The sequence below is a fragment of the Malaya genurostris genome, chromosome 1 (assembly GCF_030247185.1).
Source record: "Malaya genurostris strain Urasoe2022 chromosome 1, Malgen_1.1, whole genome shotgun sequence".
In the NCBI taxonomy this organism is placed as follows: Eukaryota; Metazoa; Arthropoda; class Insecta; order Diptera; family Culicidae; genus Malaya; species Malaya genurostris.
This window is the reverse complement of record NC_080570.1, coordinates 77120901-77140509: the sequence shown is the minus strand read 5'-3', so window position 1 is coordinate 77140509 and position 19609 is coordinate 77120901. Positions and strand designations below refer to the sequence as shown.

The 19609-nt window shown below is 34.1% G+C and overlaps 1 protein-coding gene across 4 annotated transcripts in view; it reads left to right on the top strand.

Annotated features, from left to right (window-relative positions):
* The first annotated feature begins 1046 nt into the window (after positions 1–1046).
* The window catches only part of LOC131440512 (uncharacterized), a 134370-nt gene continuing 115807 nt past the window's right edge, over positions 1047–19609 (top strand). The window contains exon 1 of one of the 4 annotated variants that reach the window (XM_058611850.1): positions 1047–1526. The gene's annotated coding sequence lies outside the window, so the exon portion shown is untranslated. The remainder of the gene's footprint in view (positions 1527–19609) is intronic. The other 3 variants (XM_058611851.1, XM_058611853.1, XM_058611852.1) reach the window with 3 other exon arrangements.

Sequence of the window (19609 nt, the reverse complement as noted above, 5' to 3'; positions counted from 1 at the left end):
GACAAAACACGTTGATTTTTACCGCTCTTATATATATAAGGGTGCCAAAATTTTGGGATCAACTCTATTTTCGTAAAGTTCTAGTGCTTAAAAGTTTAAGCACCTCGAAAAAAGCCTTCATGCTAAATTTGACCTAATTCGGACATGCTTAAGGGGTGCTGCCCGGTGGTAAAGGTTTGGCAATTTTCGATCTTGAAAAAGCACCATAGGGGGGAGTACATGAAATTTCCAAAATCGAAAATTTTTTTTGATGCCAAAACTCTTAAAACTGCATAAAACATCGAAATTTAGTGCCATCTCAAAAAAAAATTTTTTTGAAAAATTCAACTTTCTGGGACATAAAAATTTTGATATTTTTTCTATGTCCCAAAAAGTCGATTTTTTCAAAAAAAATTTTTTCGAGATGACACTAAATCTCGACGTTTCATGCAATTCTAAGCCTTTTGGCATCAAACTGTTATGGAAGTAGAGAAAGGCATTATCACACCACTAGGTGGATTAAGAAGGGTTTTTTAAGTTTTGAATTGTTGCAAGCTAGTTTACTAAATGTTTACAGGTCTTCAGTATAGTGTTATAAGACAGGTTACGATGAGCAATATCTATCACGTTAATTTTCTTTTATGTTAATGTACTGTAAATTGTTTTAACATACTAAATGAATTGCGAATTAAACTTAAATTACATATTTCAGTATGAACAGATTAATGCTAAAACCATTTTTAAAACTAAAACAGAAGCGGTCAGTTTTTGCAGACGATATCAGACTTATGAAGTCTCTCTAGTTTTCAGTTTTGGATAATTTCCACTGCTAAGTCGCATCGTGCCTTTACAGGTTCATTCGTACCTACTATGATTAGAATAACACCAAACTCATCGTCAGAGAGAGCCATCAACAGCCTGAAAGTTCATGAAATGTGCGAAGAGAGAGAAGATGTAGCAAGTCAATCCCCAAATAAAATGTGGCGAGAAAAGCCTTACTCTCCGTTATCCTGAAAATGAAAAATCTCGGCTTTCCACAGCATCAATTTTCAGTTGAGTTTGTACAGTCACGGAGATTACACGGTAACCTCGCCCAAACCTCTCTGTGCTACACAAAGGATCATAAAATCCATTTGGTAAAGTCTGCTTTTATTCCGAACAGGAAAGACAACATTTTTACAAAAAAAAAACGGGTGTAGTCTTGACAAAATCCGCGATTGTTTCGGGTTGATATAATTTCGTTGGTTTTCAAAAAGCGAAACAGTTTGGTACGGTGAATGTGAATGCTTATTATCGATAGGATTTTTCGTTTCATATTTCTTAGCATCGTTCGAAAGCCAGTCGCATCTTGATGGGGAAATTGCTGCATTGGCAGAAAATAGTAACGCGTGAAGACAGGCATTCAAAGTTATAGGAAAATCCGTAGAACTCTTGTATTGTACCTACTAAATAGTGGCCTCGCGAGTGTGTGAATTTTGTTTCAGGTAAACACAATCTCGAGACGTAAAAAGAAGGATTTTACTATACAGTATTTGCCATAATGATCAGTAAGTTATTCATCACCATAATGAAACATTAATCTATTTCAAAAATGTCAGCATTCAAGGACAGTCGTTACCATCATGTGCTCGATTGAAGATTAAAAAAAAAGAATTATCTTTATTCGCAGATGGATTGCTATAGTAGCATTTTATCGCATAAGCATAATAAAGTTTTATTAAGTTATAGAGCTTTATCGCATAAATGCAATGATGTTGCAGAAAACGTCCAGATAAGGTGTTGCAATTTTCTTTCGATCCGACGACTTTGACATCCAACTTGCCAGACAGCTCAACTTTCTCTCATTCGCTCGCTCTGTCGTCCTTTACTCTCTCGAAGCATTTTCCACGATCTAAAGCGCCGCATCATGAAAGTGTGGTTAAAACTCTCATGCGAGCAAATCTCGTCACCACATCGTGCTCAGTATCATTTCCGGAGACGAATGTCTGGGCCGACGATGCCAATGTTGGAGGACTGGGAAACGGCAATGACATATTGAGTCTGTGCATTGTCTCGTGCCCATTAGCAGTTCGCTAAAGAAAAACAACAAAAAAAGTTCCAGTTTTTATTGCACTTGTTTGCGCTCTTCATTTGCTCGAGGGTGGAAAGTCCTCTCTTAGAGAATGGAAATCGTTGTCGGTTCCTTACAATTGCAGGTGCACTTATTGAAGATACGATTAAAATTGTTGATACACGGAGAACCGCGTGGTGTATGGATGTTGCCTAATCGTGTTTTTTTTTGAAATTTTTTTATTTTGTAGCATTTAGTTTTGACAATGAATGTGAACATGAAAATGTGTTTATCAGTTTATTTTTTAAACGTCTTGCTATAAACTGATTAAAATAACTTATAAATAGTTTGATTTGGATAAAAAAACTTGTACAGTTGTGTTTTTTGACGAAATAAGCAAAGAATCTAGGTAAATTTGATGCAAATCGGGATTATGTTAAACTTAGCATCCAGTGCCTACGTTCAGGAACTGGCAAGTTTTAAATTATGTATTTGCTTTATCCGTGACGAACGTTTTTTACAATTTGTTCAATATATTTATCGTTTTATTTATTTGAGAGCAAGGATACGCCTGCTGAAACCGGAATCCCCTATATTTAATAATACACTTTTAAGGCGCTCTGCTTAAGCTCTAATATGTCGAGGTCACTTTCTAGTTTTTATTAAATAATTGCTTAAAACTATGATAATTTCATTACCTGTGGTAATTATGCATTGAGTTACCGAGAATCTACCCTGAGGGATCCGTCGTTCAGGTGATTGTCGGCAATAATTAGAGGGTTAAAACTGAATAAGTGACATTTGCTACGTATCGCTAGATGCTACATCCTTCTGCCTTTCTGTGTGTGTGTGTGTGTGTGTGTGTGTGTGTTTTTTACAAAGTGAAATACCTACTTATGTACTTTCCCAGTTCACGCGCTCAGTAGTTGTCAAGCTACCGCTATTGTGAACCAGCGACTGGGACTGGCTGAACCTTACCCACTAAAACACCTTGGACATCTTGCCTTGATCCCCCCGGAACTAAGCTAAGTTCAATACTTCGGGGGATGTGTGTGTGTGTGTGTGTGTGTGTGTGTGTGTGTGTGTGTGTGTGTTTAATCAACTGATTACAATAATTCAACAGATATAGCTCAACAGTTATCGTAAGCTTGATACTAAGTATTAAAACTAACCCTATAACTGAGTCTAGCACTTGAAAACTGGAGTTGAGAAATCTGCTTTAAATTGAGTTTCGAATCAAACTTATCTTATACATAAGAACATCGATTGAATAGACAACATGTTCTGGACAAAGGTTCGTTGCAGACGCTGGCACTGCGAGTGGATTGAATTTTGGGGAATTGATGAGATCAAAGATTACGAGAATGAATATCTAGATTCATATATACATTATGTTTAGACTTAGACTCAGTGCATAACAGTATATGTTGAACTGTTTTGATATCCAGCAGCTTAACGTAAAATGCTAATCAGATATAAAGTTTCCGATACTTGCAGAACTCGCAGCTTGCACCAAAGTGCAATGTCTTAGCTGATGTGCCTATCGTAAACGTGTTTCGGCATATACTGACCCATAAAATGATGTACATTCAGTTTCCGTAGCAATTAAGGGCAATCGATTGAAGATTCTAACAGATTTACCTCGAAAATTTCTCTGGAGAGATCTCGGTTAATGGATAATAAGTGAATATCGATAGAGTTATTGCGTTACTGATAGCTTGGAAGGACGACTACCAGTTTAAATCTACCGTGATCTATAATTCGCATGCTGTAGCTAATGCATTTGTCATATTGAAATTCTAAAAAGGATACCCAGAGAAATTTCGCTTACATGGATTTCCATGATACTGCAACTAGCTCCTGTCTGTTTTCAAAATGAATGATTGTGAGAAATTAGTAAAACTATGGTTCGGTCACAAGTTCAGGAAAAACATGTTTTCTGCATCAATATTTGTTTGTCTTTCAAAAATTATGACTGGTAGAATGGCAATCGATTACTTTATTGAAATAAATAAGACAAAGTAAACAGAACAAAATTTTGCAGTTTTTCTACAAATTGCAATAATTTTTATTTTCACAAACATTACAAAGCTTGTACTATATGATGCTTTTTGATCAATCGAAATAAAATCCTTGTTACATCTCCTGGATTTTTCGTAAAATATGGGTTTCCATCTAAGGTAGGTATTCACGTAGCTTAACATGTTGTTGACAACAACGCCATCATAAAAAATAGCGTTGACTTTGAGAACCAGTATTCATATCAGAGAGTTTTTTACCAGAGCAATTTGAATATCGTCATGAACATTCAACTACTCATCAACTTGTAAGAGTTACAAACAAGTTAAAGGAAATAAATCTTCTGGGTTATCCACTTCTTCTTCTAGACATAGAAAAAGCATTCGACAGTGTTTGGCACAAATGTTTAATAGCAAAAATGTCTGATTTCCAGTTTCCTATTTATTTGATCAAAATGATTCAAAATTATTTAATTGATCGTACTCTTCAGGTTAGCTATCAGAATTGTAAATCTGAATTGCTACCCGTACGAGCAGGTGTTCCGCAGGGTTCGAGCGTATCTCCAATCTTGTATAATATTTTCACTTCTGATCTTCCAAATCTACCCGTTGATTGCCAGAAATCGCTATTCTGTAACGACACAAGTCTGTTAGCCACAGGTAGGAATCTAAGAGTGATCTGCAGTCGCCTACAAAGAAGTTTCAATATTTTCAGTGATTATCTGTCAAAATGGAAAATTAAACCAAATGCAGCAAAAACGTAATTAATTATCTTTCCTCATAAGCCAAGAGCTTCTTTTCTTAAACCAAACAATAATCGCATTCTCAAATTGAATGGTTTGGAATTGACATGGTCTGATCAAGCTAAATACTTAGGTTTAACGTATGACAAAAAACTCACTTTCAAGGATCGCATTGAAGGAATCCAGGCAAAGTGTAATAAATATATTAAATGTTTATATCCTCTTATAAACAGAAATTCTAAGCTTTGTCTAAAAAACAAATTGTTAATTTATAAACAAATTTTCAGACCAGCCATGCTTTATGCAGTACCAATTTGGTCAAGTTGTTGTTCCACCAGGAAGAAAACGCTTCAAAGGATTCAGAATAAAATTCTGAAAATGATTTTGAAGCGTCCTCACTGGTTTAGTACAAATGAGTTACACAGACTCACAAATATAGAACCATTAGATGTAATGTCACATAATATTATAAGCAAATTCCGACAAAAATCGATGCAATCTCCAATTGAATCGATTCGCTCTCTGTATTAGTTAGTAAGTAAGAATATAAGTTCTTTTTCCCCATTACACAATACTAGTAGGTTTAGAATTTTCCCTACACAAAAATCTCAAAATTGCGGAAGCAAATGATGTCCTCATGGTAATAACCAAATCATATATATATATATATATATATATATATATATATATATATATATATATATATATATATATATATATATATATATATATATATATATATATATATATATATATATATATATATATATATATATATATATATATATATATATATATATATATATATATATATGTATATATATATATATATATATATATATATATATATATATATATATATATATATATATATATATATATATATATATATATATATATATATATATAATATAGCTGAAAAGTCACCACTTGTGGCTGAACACCCAATTAAAATCTTAATAATTTAATTTTAACTCATATTCCAGTGAAAAGTTATTGAAAAAAAGACCTTTTATATGAATCTCAGTTTGTGAAAATCGATTCAACCATCTCCGAGAAAAGTGAGTGACATTATTTTCACATTGTTTGTGCATATCACCCTGTTATTCCGGAACCTGAAGTCGGATCCAAATGAAATTCAGGAACTTTGTATGGGACCATAAGACGTTTCATTTGAATTTAAGTTTGTGAATATCGGTTAAGTCATGTCCGAGAAAAATGAGTGACATTATTTTCACCCTCCGGGCCTCGGTTCAAAAGTCGGTTTTTGCAGTGATTGTAAAGCCTTTCTATATGAGAAAGGCAAAAAATAATTGTTAAACTCAAGGAAGTTACTATGTCATGTAAACAAACATTGAATGGATGCAAAGTCAAAACAAACATAATTTCTAATGAATTAGTTTTACATTTGGTTTACAAAACAACTACTCATTTCTCGAACATGAATTATGAAAAACATTCTAAATATGAATAAATGATTGGACACCTCTTTTCTCTGTCCTCTTTTTCTCTGTCTTCCACCATGCTTTCTTCGATCACTAATTAGATCTACATGCCGATTCTAACATCGTCGTTTTCTTTTCCTTCCACCACCTTTTTAATCACTAATTAGATCTACATGCCGATTCTAACATCCTCGTTAGTCCTCGCTCCTTTACCACCTCCTCCACCAACCCTGGTACTCCATTCGCCTACCCACTTATTTCTTCTCTCTCACCTTTTTAAGAAAAAGCACTATTACTGCCATGTAATGCTTGGTGTCATCAACTAGTTATAGGATTATAGATTTAGTTTTAATTGTTAGTTTTGATTGTTAGTTCTAATTGTTAGTGTTAAGTCCAAATGTATCTGTTGGATCATTGTAATCTGTTGATACTGATGAGGAGGTTTTATGCCTGCTGGAGAGAGATTGCTAAATTTCATCTCCATCGGACTTTTCCCTGCTCCCAAATAAATAAATGATAATTCTAAATATTGTTTTGATCATTCATCTATTTGTTAATAAAAATTGACAACGAACATTCACAAACGAACACATTCTTACAAATCTTCAGTTCATTTCGGTCAAATTTATTTTAATTGACCTAACAAATCCAGAAAAAAATTCTTTCTATTTTTTCCAATATTGCATTGATCGCAACAGTGTGTTGCATAAAAAAGGGGTTTATACAACGCAAATTTTTATACTATCTATATAACAAATAACAGGAAACATGATAGTGTAAATATTTCAGGAAAAATTACAAATTAAATTAAAATACAATGCAGTATATTCGTTCATCTTTCCCACCTTATGTTTGTGATACGCACTATAGATATTAATTTTGGCAAGTCCGTGTTGCACAAACAATTTGTTTAAGCAGTAATATATACTTAAGAAAGAAGCTTTGTTCAATATCTTTTTTTTATTATTCAACAATATAATATAATTTTTTTAGGCACACTGCTTAAGCTCTAAGATGCCGGCTTTTTCTAATTTCAGTTAATGACTAACATAAAACTGTAATATTGGTGTTGAAATTGTCTATTCTCGAGAATCCAGCCTACAGCTGGCAATCCGCGGTGGTTGATGAACTGAATATAGCGTGTGTCTTCCAGATGACGTTGGTAAATATTTATGCTGGCCGCATCCTTTGGTCCGTATGGGTCCGCGGAAAACACCCCCAGGCTACGAAGACCCGGCGGGTGGCCCGCATGATGGTCATCGATTGGAGCGGTCTTCCATTGGGGTTGATTATTATGTTACGGAAGAGAATAAAAGAGACATAGACTAGTAAATATTGTAGTAAAACGGGGTAAAAAGGGGATATTTGAACGAAATGCCGAGCAAACGACAGATATTCAATATCTTTCAAAAGTGATGTCAGGTCAGGTCATTATTTCAGCAAAGAGCAAATCATATACAAGTTATCTGATTGAGTTGTTTTCATTGCGTATGTAATGTTGTATTTCTGCTACTTTTATGATACTGTTCTCATGTCTGTAAGTTTTGAGCTCATTTCAACCACATCCTGCACAACTTTTTTTTGATTTGCATCTATTGAATTTATTGTTATTTTTTTAAATGAATATAACTGCACAAACTGACCCAAAAATTTATGAGGCGGTGAAAACTATGCCGATTCAACAGACAAATATTCTTTACAGCATGGTTCTCAATCCGGATTATCGTTTTTTACCTTGCGAAGAGTATCATTTCGCTCACATATTTCACTTCCACAAGAGATTTATAGCTAAATTATTCTACAATGATTTTATCGGTAGTATTGTGAAACTTGGCCCAGGTTGGCGGTTCAATGCATACGGCGCTGGTCTTACAAGCCAGTTGTCATATATTCGAGCCCTGACTTCGAAGGATTCATAGTGTCAGTAGGATCATAATACTAGCCATGCAATGATTCTGTACGCTAATAACCGGCTGCGAAGTCTATTAAAACAGAAAGGCCAAATACCACAAAAGGAATGTAATGCTTTGACTTTGTGAAACATAAAAGTGATAAGTTGCAAAACAGATTTTGATATGTTCAAAAATCTTTCTGAACATATATAACATAAATAACAGTTCTAAAACAATTGTACAACATCTTAAAATTTCGATAAATTACATTGGCTACTTGGGAGAAGTCCAAAAATATGCAATTCGCGAAGCACTTTTTAACAATGAAATATCATCATGCGAACTTTTTAAGCGAGAAAATTGCGTACGTATTCTTCGAAAGATGCTAAATTACATGGTTTTGTCACTGAATCTAGTTTAACTGCTGAAGACTTCCTTACGTATAGGGTCGTTCGTTTCAAGTCCTTTGTGCTTGAAGAATTCTCCGAACGCAAGGAATTGTACTCAGTATCAGACAAGAAAATCTTTCTCCAATTTCACTTTGTTTGTTACCAGTGAATTCAACTACACACTGTCACGTCACGTCAGTACAACACCCGACAATACAGGTCTATTTGCAGTCTTCTTCATTGTATCATTTGGGTGAGTACTTATCAACGTAACGTGACAGTAAATAGTAGAATTCATTGGCAACAAAATAAATAAAATAGAAAAAGATAAAAAATATCACATAATAAAATCCGTGACGTCCATGTCCATTGCAGAGCTATGTTTGCATTAAAAAAGCCACTCTAATTTTCTATTTTCTCATATGTAAAGGATATACAATCACTGTGAAACCCAAATTGTAAACCGAGGTCGATTGTCACATACCGTTTGAATCAGTTCGTCGAAATAGCAAAATGTATGTGGGTGTGACTCTTTGTATGTTTGTGAAAATATAGACGCTTGATTTTCTTGGAGATGGATGAACAGATTTTTACAAACGTAAGTTAATATATCTCCATAGGTCTCCATTTCTCATAAAACGCCATTGAATTTTTTCCGACTTACAGGGTGATATGAAAAAATCAGGTTGTTTCGGTTGGTTCTAAAAAGCAAGACATAACGTAAATGTTGCATATTCGACAATATTTTCGAAACTAAAAGTATCCGTAATAATACAAACAAGATGTGGATAGAAAAAAAAAACGCGTTTTGTCGGTTACGTCCATTATACTATTACAGCTATAGTAGCTTTCAAACAAGTCCAAGTTAGCAGAAATCGGTCCAACCATCTCCGAAAAAGTTGAAAAAACCTCCTTAATCCATTTAATGATGTGATAATAACTTTCTCTTGCCATTTAAAATATCTCGTGAAAACATTTCTAAAATTCTATCCTCGACCATTAGTGTGAGATTATCAGTTCTTTCACCTTTAAGAAATTTGATGCATTAAAACACTGGGATTTGTCGGTTACGTCACATATAGCATTGCATCTCTTGAACCGCAAAGCCATTCCAAATTTAATTGACATTATTAGCTTTCAAATAAGCATAGGTTTATCGAAATTCGTTGAGCCATTTTCGAGAAAAAAAAAGTCGAAAAAGTATGTAGGTGGTCGATTACGCCACTTAAACTATTATATCTTCAAAACTGGAAATGACAACTCTAAGAAAATTGAGCTGTGAAAAAACCGTCCGTTACTTATACCATTACATCTCCGGAACCAGAAGTGGCAGTCATTTAATCTTCGAACTTGATCAATGTGGCCCTATAGTTTTTAGTTGATGCACAACCTAACCTAAAAACAGTCTGTGAAAAATCTGTCATCACTACTTCTCAGAACAACATTGCAGGTAGGAATAATTTTGGCGAACAAAAAACATACAATTTCAGTATGTTCCCAACAATTTGAAGACTTACCCGTAACCCGACTAACCCTAATGCGCATGTACATTTTTGCATTCTTAAGACTGACAATATTTTTCTTTAATCTAATAATGTTTATAACAAGAGCACTTCCAACAAGTATTGTTCATATTTCACACTTTGGTTATCTTGAAATTCAATTTATCAACTTTATTCGTGTTTTGCGTGTTTATCTATATGCAAACTTCTAATTTAGCTTAAAACTGCGTTCAAAAAAGGAGAGAGACTGTTGAGAAATCTCAATGAAATGTTATTCTTATTCAGGGAGGCTATTGGGTGACTATTTCAATAAACACAAAGTTTAGCTTCTAAGAGCTCAATGCGAAGCAAAGCCTTGGTATTACATTGGTTTTGTGGAAATTGATCTTCTGTTTCAACAGACTTCTCAGCCGCTTCATAGCGTACAAAACGATTGCATGGCTGGTGCTACTGACACTTAGAATCACACATACGTCAACTGGCTTAAACCCGAAACCGAACCGTACCCGATCGAAAATGAAAAAAAATCATCATTTTTGTGAATTTTTCCAGAATTATCGTTCAACAAAATAAATTCAATTTTGCATGATAAAAAACATCATTTGAACAACATTTTGTAATTTTTCGTGGAAAAATATTGATAAATAAGTCGGTGAAGAGGTATTTTTGAGAACGCTTCTTAAAAATCATTTTTTTTTTTTTTAATAACTATTTATTGGAATATGAGTTAAAATTAAATTATTAAGATTTAAATTGGGTGTTCAGCCACAAGTGGTGACTTTTCAGCCCTGTTATATATATATGATTTGGTTATTACCATGAAGACATCATTTGCTTCCGCAATTCTGAGATTTTTGTGTAGGGAAAATTCTAAACCTACTTGTATTGTGTAATGGGGAAAAGGAACTTATATAATAACTTACTAACTAATACAGAGAGCGAATCGATTCAATTGAAGATTGCATCGATTTTTGTCGGAATTTGCTTATAATATTATGTGACATTACATCTAATGGTTCTATATTTGTGAGTCTGTGTAACTCATTTGTACTAAACCAGGGAGGACGCTTCAGAATCATTTTCAGAATTTTATTCTGAATCCTTTGAAGCGTTTTCTTCCTGCTGGAACAACAGCTTGACCAAATTGGTACCGCATAAAGCATGGCTGGTCTGAAAATTTGTTTATAAATTAACAATTTGTTTTTTAGACAGAGCTTAGAATTTCTGTTTATAAGAGGATATAAACATTTAATATATTTATTACACTTTGCCTGGATTCCTTCAATGTGATCCTTGAAAGTGAGTTTTTTGTCATACGTTAAACCTAAGTATTTAGCTTGATCAGACCATGTCAATTCCAAGCCATTCAATTTGAGAATGTGATTATTGTTTGGTTTTAGAAAAGAAGCTCTTGGCTTATGAGGAAAGATAATTAATTGCGTTTTTGCTGCATTTGGTTTAATTTTCCATTTTGACAGATAATCACTGAAAATATTTAAACTTCTTTGTAGGCGACTGCAGATCACTCTTAGATTTCTACCTGTGGCTAACAGACTTGTGTCGTCACAGAATAGCGATTTCTGACAACCAACGGGTAGATTTGGAAGATCAGAAGTGAAAATATTATACAAGATTGGAGCTACACTCGAACCCTGCGGAACACCGGCTCGTACGGGTAGCAATTCAGATTTACAATTCTGATAGCTAACCTGAAGAGTACGATCAGTTAAATAATTTTGAATCATTTTGATCAAATAAATAGGAAACTGGAAATCAGACATTTTTGCTATTAAACCTTTGTGCCAAACACTGTCGAATGCTTTTTCTATGTCTAGAAAAGCAACTCCAGTGGATAACCCAGAAGATTTATTTGATTTTATCATGTTCGTTACTCTGACAAGTTGATGAGTAGTTGAATGTTCATGACGAAATCCAAACTGCTCTGGTAAAAAAATTGAATTCTCATTTATATGAGTCATCATTCTTAACAAGATAATTTTTTCAAAAAGTTTACTGATAGAAGAAAGTAAACTAATTGGGCGATAACTTGATGTTTCTGCTGGGTTTTTATCAGGTTTTAGGATAGGAATTACTTTAGCGTTTTTCCATCTTTTTGGGAAGTAAGCTAATGAAAAACACTTGTTGAAAATTTTAACCAGGAGTCTCAAGGCAACATCGGGAAGATTTTTAATAAGAATATTAAAAATTCCATCATTACCAGGAGCCTTCATGTTTTTGAGTTTCCTAATAATTGATTTAATTTCATCAAAATTGGTCTCAAGAATGTCATTTGGTAATAACACTTGGGTTGAAATATGATCATACTTCAGTGAGACTTCATTTTCAATAGGACTCACAACGTTTAAATTAAAATTGTGGACACTCTCGAACTGCTGAGCAAGTTTTTGAGCTTTTTCACCATTTGTAAGAAGTATTTGATTTCCTTCCTTGAGAGCAGGAATTGGTTTCTGAGGTTTCTTAAGAACCTTAGAAAGTTTCCAGAAAGGTTTAGAATATGGTTTAATTTGTTCAACTTCTTTAGCGAAATTTTCATTTCGCAAAAGAGTAAATCTATGTTTAATTTCTTTTTGTAAATCCTTAACTATGTTTTTCATAGCAGGATCACGAGAACGTTGATATTGTCGTCGACGAACATTCTTCAACCGAATGAGCAGTTGAAGATTGTCATCGATGATAGGAGAATTTAATTTAGTTTGAGCTTTGGGAACTGAAAGATTTCTAGCTTCGATAATATAATGATTCAAACTATCAATTGCTGTGTCGATGTCCGCAGAATTTTCTAAAATAGTTTCATGATCCACATGATTTTCAATGTGAGATCTGTAATCCAACCAATTAGCTCTATGATAGTTGAAAATAGAACTAATTGGATTAATTATAGCTTCGTTGGAAAGTCTGAATGTTACAGGAAGATGATCTGAGTCAAAATCAGCATGAGTAATCGGTTCACTACAAATGTGACTTTGATCTGTTAGAACCAGATCAATTGTAGACGGGTTTTTCACGGAAGAGAAACAAGTAGGATTACTGGGATGAAGAACTGTAAAGTAACCAGCTGAGAGTTGATTATGAAGTATTTTACCATTAGTGTTATTTTGCCTACAATTCCACTGGACATGCTTAGCATTTAAGTCCCCTATTACGAAAAATTTCGATCGATATCTTGTAAGTTTTTGCAAATCGCCTTTAAAGAAATTTAATTGTTCGCCGGTGCATTGGAATGGCAAATATGCTCCAGCGATGAAATAAATTCCATGAATGGTTTCAACTTCGATTCCCAAGCTTTCAATAACTTTAGTATTGAAAGAAGGTAAAATTCGATGTTTAATTTGCCGTTGGACAAAAATGGCAACTCCACCACCAATTCCAGTAAACCTGTCAAATCGATGAACCACATAATGTGGATTACTTTTCAATTTTACATTTGGTTTAAGAAAAGTTTCTGTCACAATGGCAATATGAATTTTGTGAACTTTGAGAAAATTATAAAATTCATCTTCACTCGATTTCAAAGATCGAGCATTCCAATTTAAAATATTCAAATAATTATTTAACATCACTGTTAAATTTTAAATTCATTATAATATTATTTGCAAATTTCCATCCGATTTGAAATGCTTCAAAAAGTGATGAAGTCGAATTCATTTGGATGATCATTTGAAAAAGTTGATCTTGTAGGTAGATCATTTTATTTTCAGTTATATCGCCTAAATCGACTTCATTTAAAGAAGCGAATGGCATTGAAGGAATATTTGTAGGTAGACTGCCATTAGAAGAAGATGATTTGGCCGGTCTACCTATTAATAAATTGTTTTCGTTAGAAGAAGAACTGCAAGGCGGTCCTGTGTTTTGATTATTTACATTAGAAGAAATAGGAGATAGATTTCTACCTAATATACCAGCATAACTGACATTAGAAGAAGATGATGACGAGGTCGATCTACCTGTCAATAAATTGTTTTCGTTAGAAGACGAATTGGCAGGTGCCTTAGAAGAATTTTCAGGTATATTCTGTAAATTTAAGGTCGTTGATTTGACTTGTTGTCTAAGCGAACGAGCGTTTAAAATTTTTTCCCTGACAGGACATTTCAAATAATTGGATTTATGATTTCCATTGCAATTTGAACATGAAAATTTATCAGTGGTTTCATTCATTGGACAAACGTCTTTCGAATGCGATTTACCACAATTCAAACACCGTATATCCATATGACAATTTTTGGTTCCATGACCGAAGCCTTGGCAACGACGACATTGCGTTAAGTTAGCAATACGATTATGCCGTTTATAATGTTCCCAATGAATTTTAATGTGGGAAATGAAACGTACTTTTTCTAAAGTTTTCAAATTGTTTACATCACTTCGATTGAAGTGTATTAGGTAAAGTTCATGGGAAATTCCAGAGCGTGGTTTAGAAGTACCATTCGCTCTTTTTTTCATAAGTATTACTTGGGAAGGGGCAAAACCAAGCAATTCTTTTAGTTCATTTTTAATTTCATCAATACTTTGATCATTTGATAATCCTTTCAAGACAGCCTTGAAGGGTCTGTCTGATTTTATATCATATGAATAAAATTTATGAAGTTTTTCGGACAAATATCGAATAAGACGTTCGTAATCTTCCAATCCATCCACCAAGACTCGACATTCTCCTCTTCGTCCGATTTGAAATGAGACTTTTACTTCCGGGAGAAAAGTAGAAAGCTCAGTACGGAATGCTTTGAAGTCGGAAATCATCACCGTCACTGGTGGCATAGATTGATGTTTCTTCCCAGAACTACAAGCGTCCATTTTGGGAATTTTTGAAGAATTTTCTTCTATGTCGCTACAATCGGATTCAGGTAGAATCTCGTAAATATTGTTAGACGGCATAGGATCAACGGAAGGGAAATCCGTCCGTTGTCTTTTATTTTTACATTCAGATTCTATAAGATCGTGAATGTTATTAGAAAAATGTTGAATAACGGATTGTGATTTATTCCGTATTGAATTATTTTTAGCCTTAGGCTTGTTGCCTTTCCGGTTGGACGCAGGCATTTTTGAAATTAATGAAATTTTAAATTAAATTAACTAGGCTAAATTAGTCTTCGATTAGACTCCTAGCTAGCCTTAAAAAAGGCTGATTAATTTCTTAGTCACTCTAATATCACTCTTTGTATCACTTAGTCACTCTAATATCACTCTTTGTATCACTTAGTCACTTAGTTAGTGATTCAGGTAGCCTTGAAAAAGACTGAAGCCTTGAATCAATGAAACTCTAGGTAGCCAGAAAAAAAATTCCAGGAGCCAAGAGCTATACGCGTGCGGTGCGAACGACTGTTCAACACCGACTGGTTCTTAAAAATCATGATTTGCGGTCTCCACTGTATCTCAGCGCAGACTAACAAATGAACGCTGCATAGTTAGAGTAGACCCAAACGTTTCTGTTTGATTTTTTTATTTTTTTTATTCTTGGTGGATGTTTAAAGTAAAAACTACGATTTTTTACGAGAAAATCCGCCATTTTGTAGCTGTTAAACCTTCCCAAAGTAACAAACAACGAAAAAGAAAACGTTGGGGTCTGGTTTTTATATGTAGAAAGTGTGTGGAAAATTTGAAAAAAATTGGTGCAGTAGTTTTTGAATGACGATGGACACGGACTTTCAAAACCTGCTTTCGAGGAAAACGCGTTTAAAGGTTTTTGTCTATGAAATCAATGGAAACATTTATTACTCCTGGGCACCCGTAGGGTCTAACTTTTTCAAAACAATATATTTTTTATAATTTATTATAATGAAACATTTCAAGAATGTTTTGTCAAGTTTTGAAGTCAATCGAAGTAGAAATCTTGGGGCTGTGTGCCGAGCTCTTGCTTCTTCGTAGATTGAAATAGCCATAGATAAAGGTCCATAACTTCCAGAGTTTCGTTCCAATAGGCTTGAAAATTTCACAGAAAATTCTTCCAATTTTTTACTATAAGAAAATATAAAGAAAATAATAAATGATTTTTCAAAAGTGTTAGACCCTACCCGCCCTTAAGGGAGACGGATAAATTTTTGTTATTAAGGTGAAATGTAGCGTCCTAAAATGCGCGCAAAATTTTATCCGCTTCAGTTGAACGAACCGTCGCACAAAGCATACCAAGAAAAACCGACTCATAGAAACCAGAACTTTTTTCAGTGATTGAGCGCAGTGGGCTTACCTCTCGTTATGTTGGCTTGTAAATAAGACTGGACGTAATGGATTTTTGAATCCTTCACACTTTGAATATATGCTTATTTAATCGTTATTGTTAGTGATTACTCTTACACTAGAGCTATGAATTACGAGTAATTATGAATGACTAACATGATGTTATAAGTATATGTATTGACCAACTTGCTAACCATGTATATGCCTGCTGTTTTTCAATGTTTATCACATTGTTTTTGTATCACGATAATGCTTGGTTTGTATTTCATTCAGTAGCTTGTCAATGATGAAGTTATAGTTTTGCTATAAAAATTTCTTCAATCTGAAATAATACCTGTTATACGATATCACACAGCCAGTCTTTATTGCTTCAGCAATCAATGCATTGAACTCAACAGAATTGGACATTATTAGCATTATAAATGACAGTTACTTAGAAAATAAACGATTTCTTACAATACCCATTTTACTGTATTCAACTCGTTTTTATTTCAACACAAAACTCACTGCTGCATAAACTCGCGTCATTATTTTATATGCAATTTTAGCTCACGATATAATGCCACCGTGCCCACCGTGCATTTCTCACACCACCTCAATACGAAACAGCAGCGCGCAAGCAATAAAAAAATGCGGAAAAGTTTATGTAAACTTTTTCAAATTTCGGTTATATTAGCTAATATTTTATAATTTTGAGTTGCATTTTCAGATTATTTGTGAAATTCTGATACAAACACTACTTTTTAGTTCTAAAATCATCCCCGTGGAACGGAACAGTTACCGTTTATACATTTCAAAAACCAATTACGGCTTGGCAAAGCAAAATTTCAAAATTCTAAGAATACTTGATTATGATAAATTTGATTTCGAAAACTTAAGTGTCGAAAATCGGTCTAGTTTTTTAATAATTGATCAAAAACGCGATTTTCGCATTCCGCTACATTTCACCTTAACACTCAAACGCTCAGGTGGATATTTTCATCGAATTTTTCTTTTTCAGAAACTTATAACTTTTGAAAGAATAAACCGATCTTGATGCATTTGGTGTCAAAAAACCGTGTATTCTTAAATTTTATTCTGTGTTTATCGGTGTTGATATGGTTCAAAAACACCAGTTATTCCAGATCGCGTTTGGGTAAGTCGATTTTGCCATCTGAGGTATTTGATCCAAAAAAAACTTGTTTAATCCACCTAACAGTGAGATGATACCTTTTTTAAACAATTCGTATATGTTTTTTTTTGCATGAATATTCTTCAGTGTTTAATACTCATGGCAAATTGAGATTTTCATCACTTATTACCCTGTAACGTGCAAATCGGATCGAATTTGAATCTAAACGTGTAACAATCGATTGAACATTCCTTGAGATGTAGAAGTAAGTAGTAAGCCGGTATTCAGGGACCAGCATAACCCAAAACGTTTCATACGACCGTAAATTAATATGACGAACAAATTGCAATAGTTTTGAGTCTAACTTCTATATCGATTTGAATTCAAAAAACACATCACCCTGTAATTCCAGAATCGGAAGCCGGAATCGGTATAATTCACCAATTTTGTATGGGACCATAAGTATATAATAATTCGAATTATTGTTCACGAAATTCGTTTTGGCCTTTTTTGAGAAAATGATTGAGCTTTGAGAAACAAATCTGCAAACCCGATAAACCTGATTAATTTATGTGAAATGGACATTGTTATACTAATCAACCGGAAGTTGGATCTGACTAAAAAGCGAAAACTTTTATTTGAATCTTAGAATTCATTTCAATCTTTGATCGGGTCAGCCATCTACGAGAAAAATGAGTTACACAGTTTTAATTTCGTTTCACAAAGCATCCTGTAGTTGCGTAACCAGAGGTCGGAACCAAACATAATTCAGGAACCTTGTTTGGGAGCATACGACTTTACATATGAAACTGAGTTTGTAGAAAACGGTTGAGTCATCTCCGAAAAAAATTGAGTGAAATTATTGGTCACACACGCATTTGCTGATTTCGACGAACTGATTCGAATGGTATATGGCTGTTATGTTCTTCCAGCATTTATTGCTGTAAGTAGTTTAAACCAATATAATTATGTAATAGCTTTCAACTCGAAAATGCTGCCATCATCTGGTTTACGTATGTCATATTCGAACGATTATGTTGCCAATAATGAACCGTGCTAAAACGGTCCGAAGCAAATTGTCACGAAAAAGGATGCTGTACACAGTCTTTTTGGTACTTAGAAACAATTGTATGTAACAGTATAGAAAAAATCGTGTTTCACGTTGCTCCCAAGCATTGCTTTGTCAAACAAAGCTCAAAACTCCTACAGCAGGAATAGGGGGAAAAGTCGCTAACACAAAAAATGTCGATATCTCCGTTAAAAATAGGCGAATTTTAACAATCTATGGCTTTGTTGGATAGCTATTGTCGTGCGCAATCAAAGTCTGGAAACTTATTCTGTTTTGAAGGTCAAGTTTGACAGATACTGAAAATTTTGACATAAAACCTCGTATAACTCAAAAAGTAAACATCCGATCTCGAAACCATTCAATAGAGTTTGGAGTGACGGAAAGACCTTTCATTTGCGACTAGTTTGATCAAAATCGGTCCAGCCATCTCTGAGATCTCGACCTCTTAGTTGACAACACACATACAGACACACACACATACACACACACGAACATTTGCTCAGTTCGTCGAGCTGAATCGATTGGTATATGACATTCGGCCCTCCGGGCCTCGGAAAATTTTTCTAAAGTTTAAGCGAATTCTATATATATAGGGGAAACTATGAATATACATGGAATCAGTCCTGGAATAAAATTGACTAAAATGCTTTAATATGAATAATCTAACCATGTGGCAAAACTTCCCTGAGTGTATTGGAACCGGGAACAAGAATCCCGAAGGAACTTTTTTGAACAGATATAAAAATGTGTTCAGGATAACAAATTGTATGTAAAAATGAACAAAACACATTGTAAAACTGCATTGAGACCGTAGAACAACTTAAAATTGTTCACCGGTGAATCCGTTTTTTGACAGTATCTGTCACAATTGACCTTGAAAACAGAATATATTTTTAGACTTAGATTCCGCACGGTAATACCTATCTAACAAGCCATAGATTGTGAAAATCCGTCCATTTTTAACGGAGATATCGAAATTTTTGTGTAAGCGAATTTTTCCCCTATTCCAGCAGTAGAAGTTTTGAGCGCTGTCTGGCAAAGAAATGCTTGGGAGCAACATATAACACCATTTTTTATACTGTTACATACATTTGTTTCTAAGTACCCAAAAGATTGTGTACAGCATGATATTTTGTCTCGGACCGATTTTAGCACGGTTCGTTTTTAGCAACATAATCGTTCGAATATGCCATATGTAAACCAGATGATTGAAGCATTT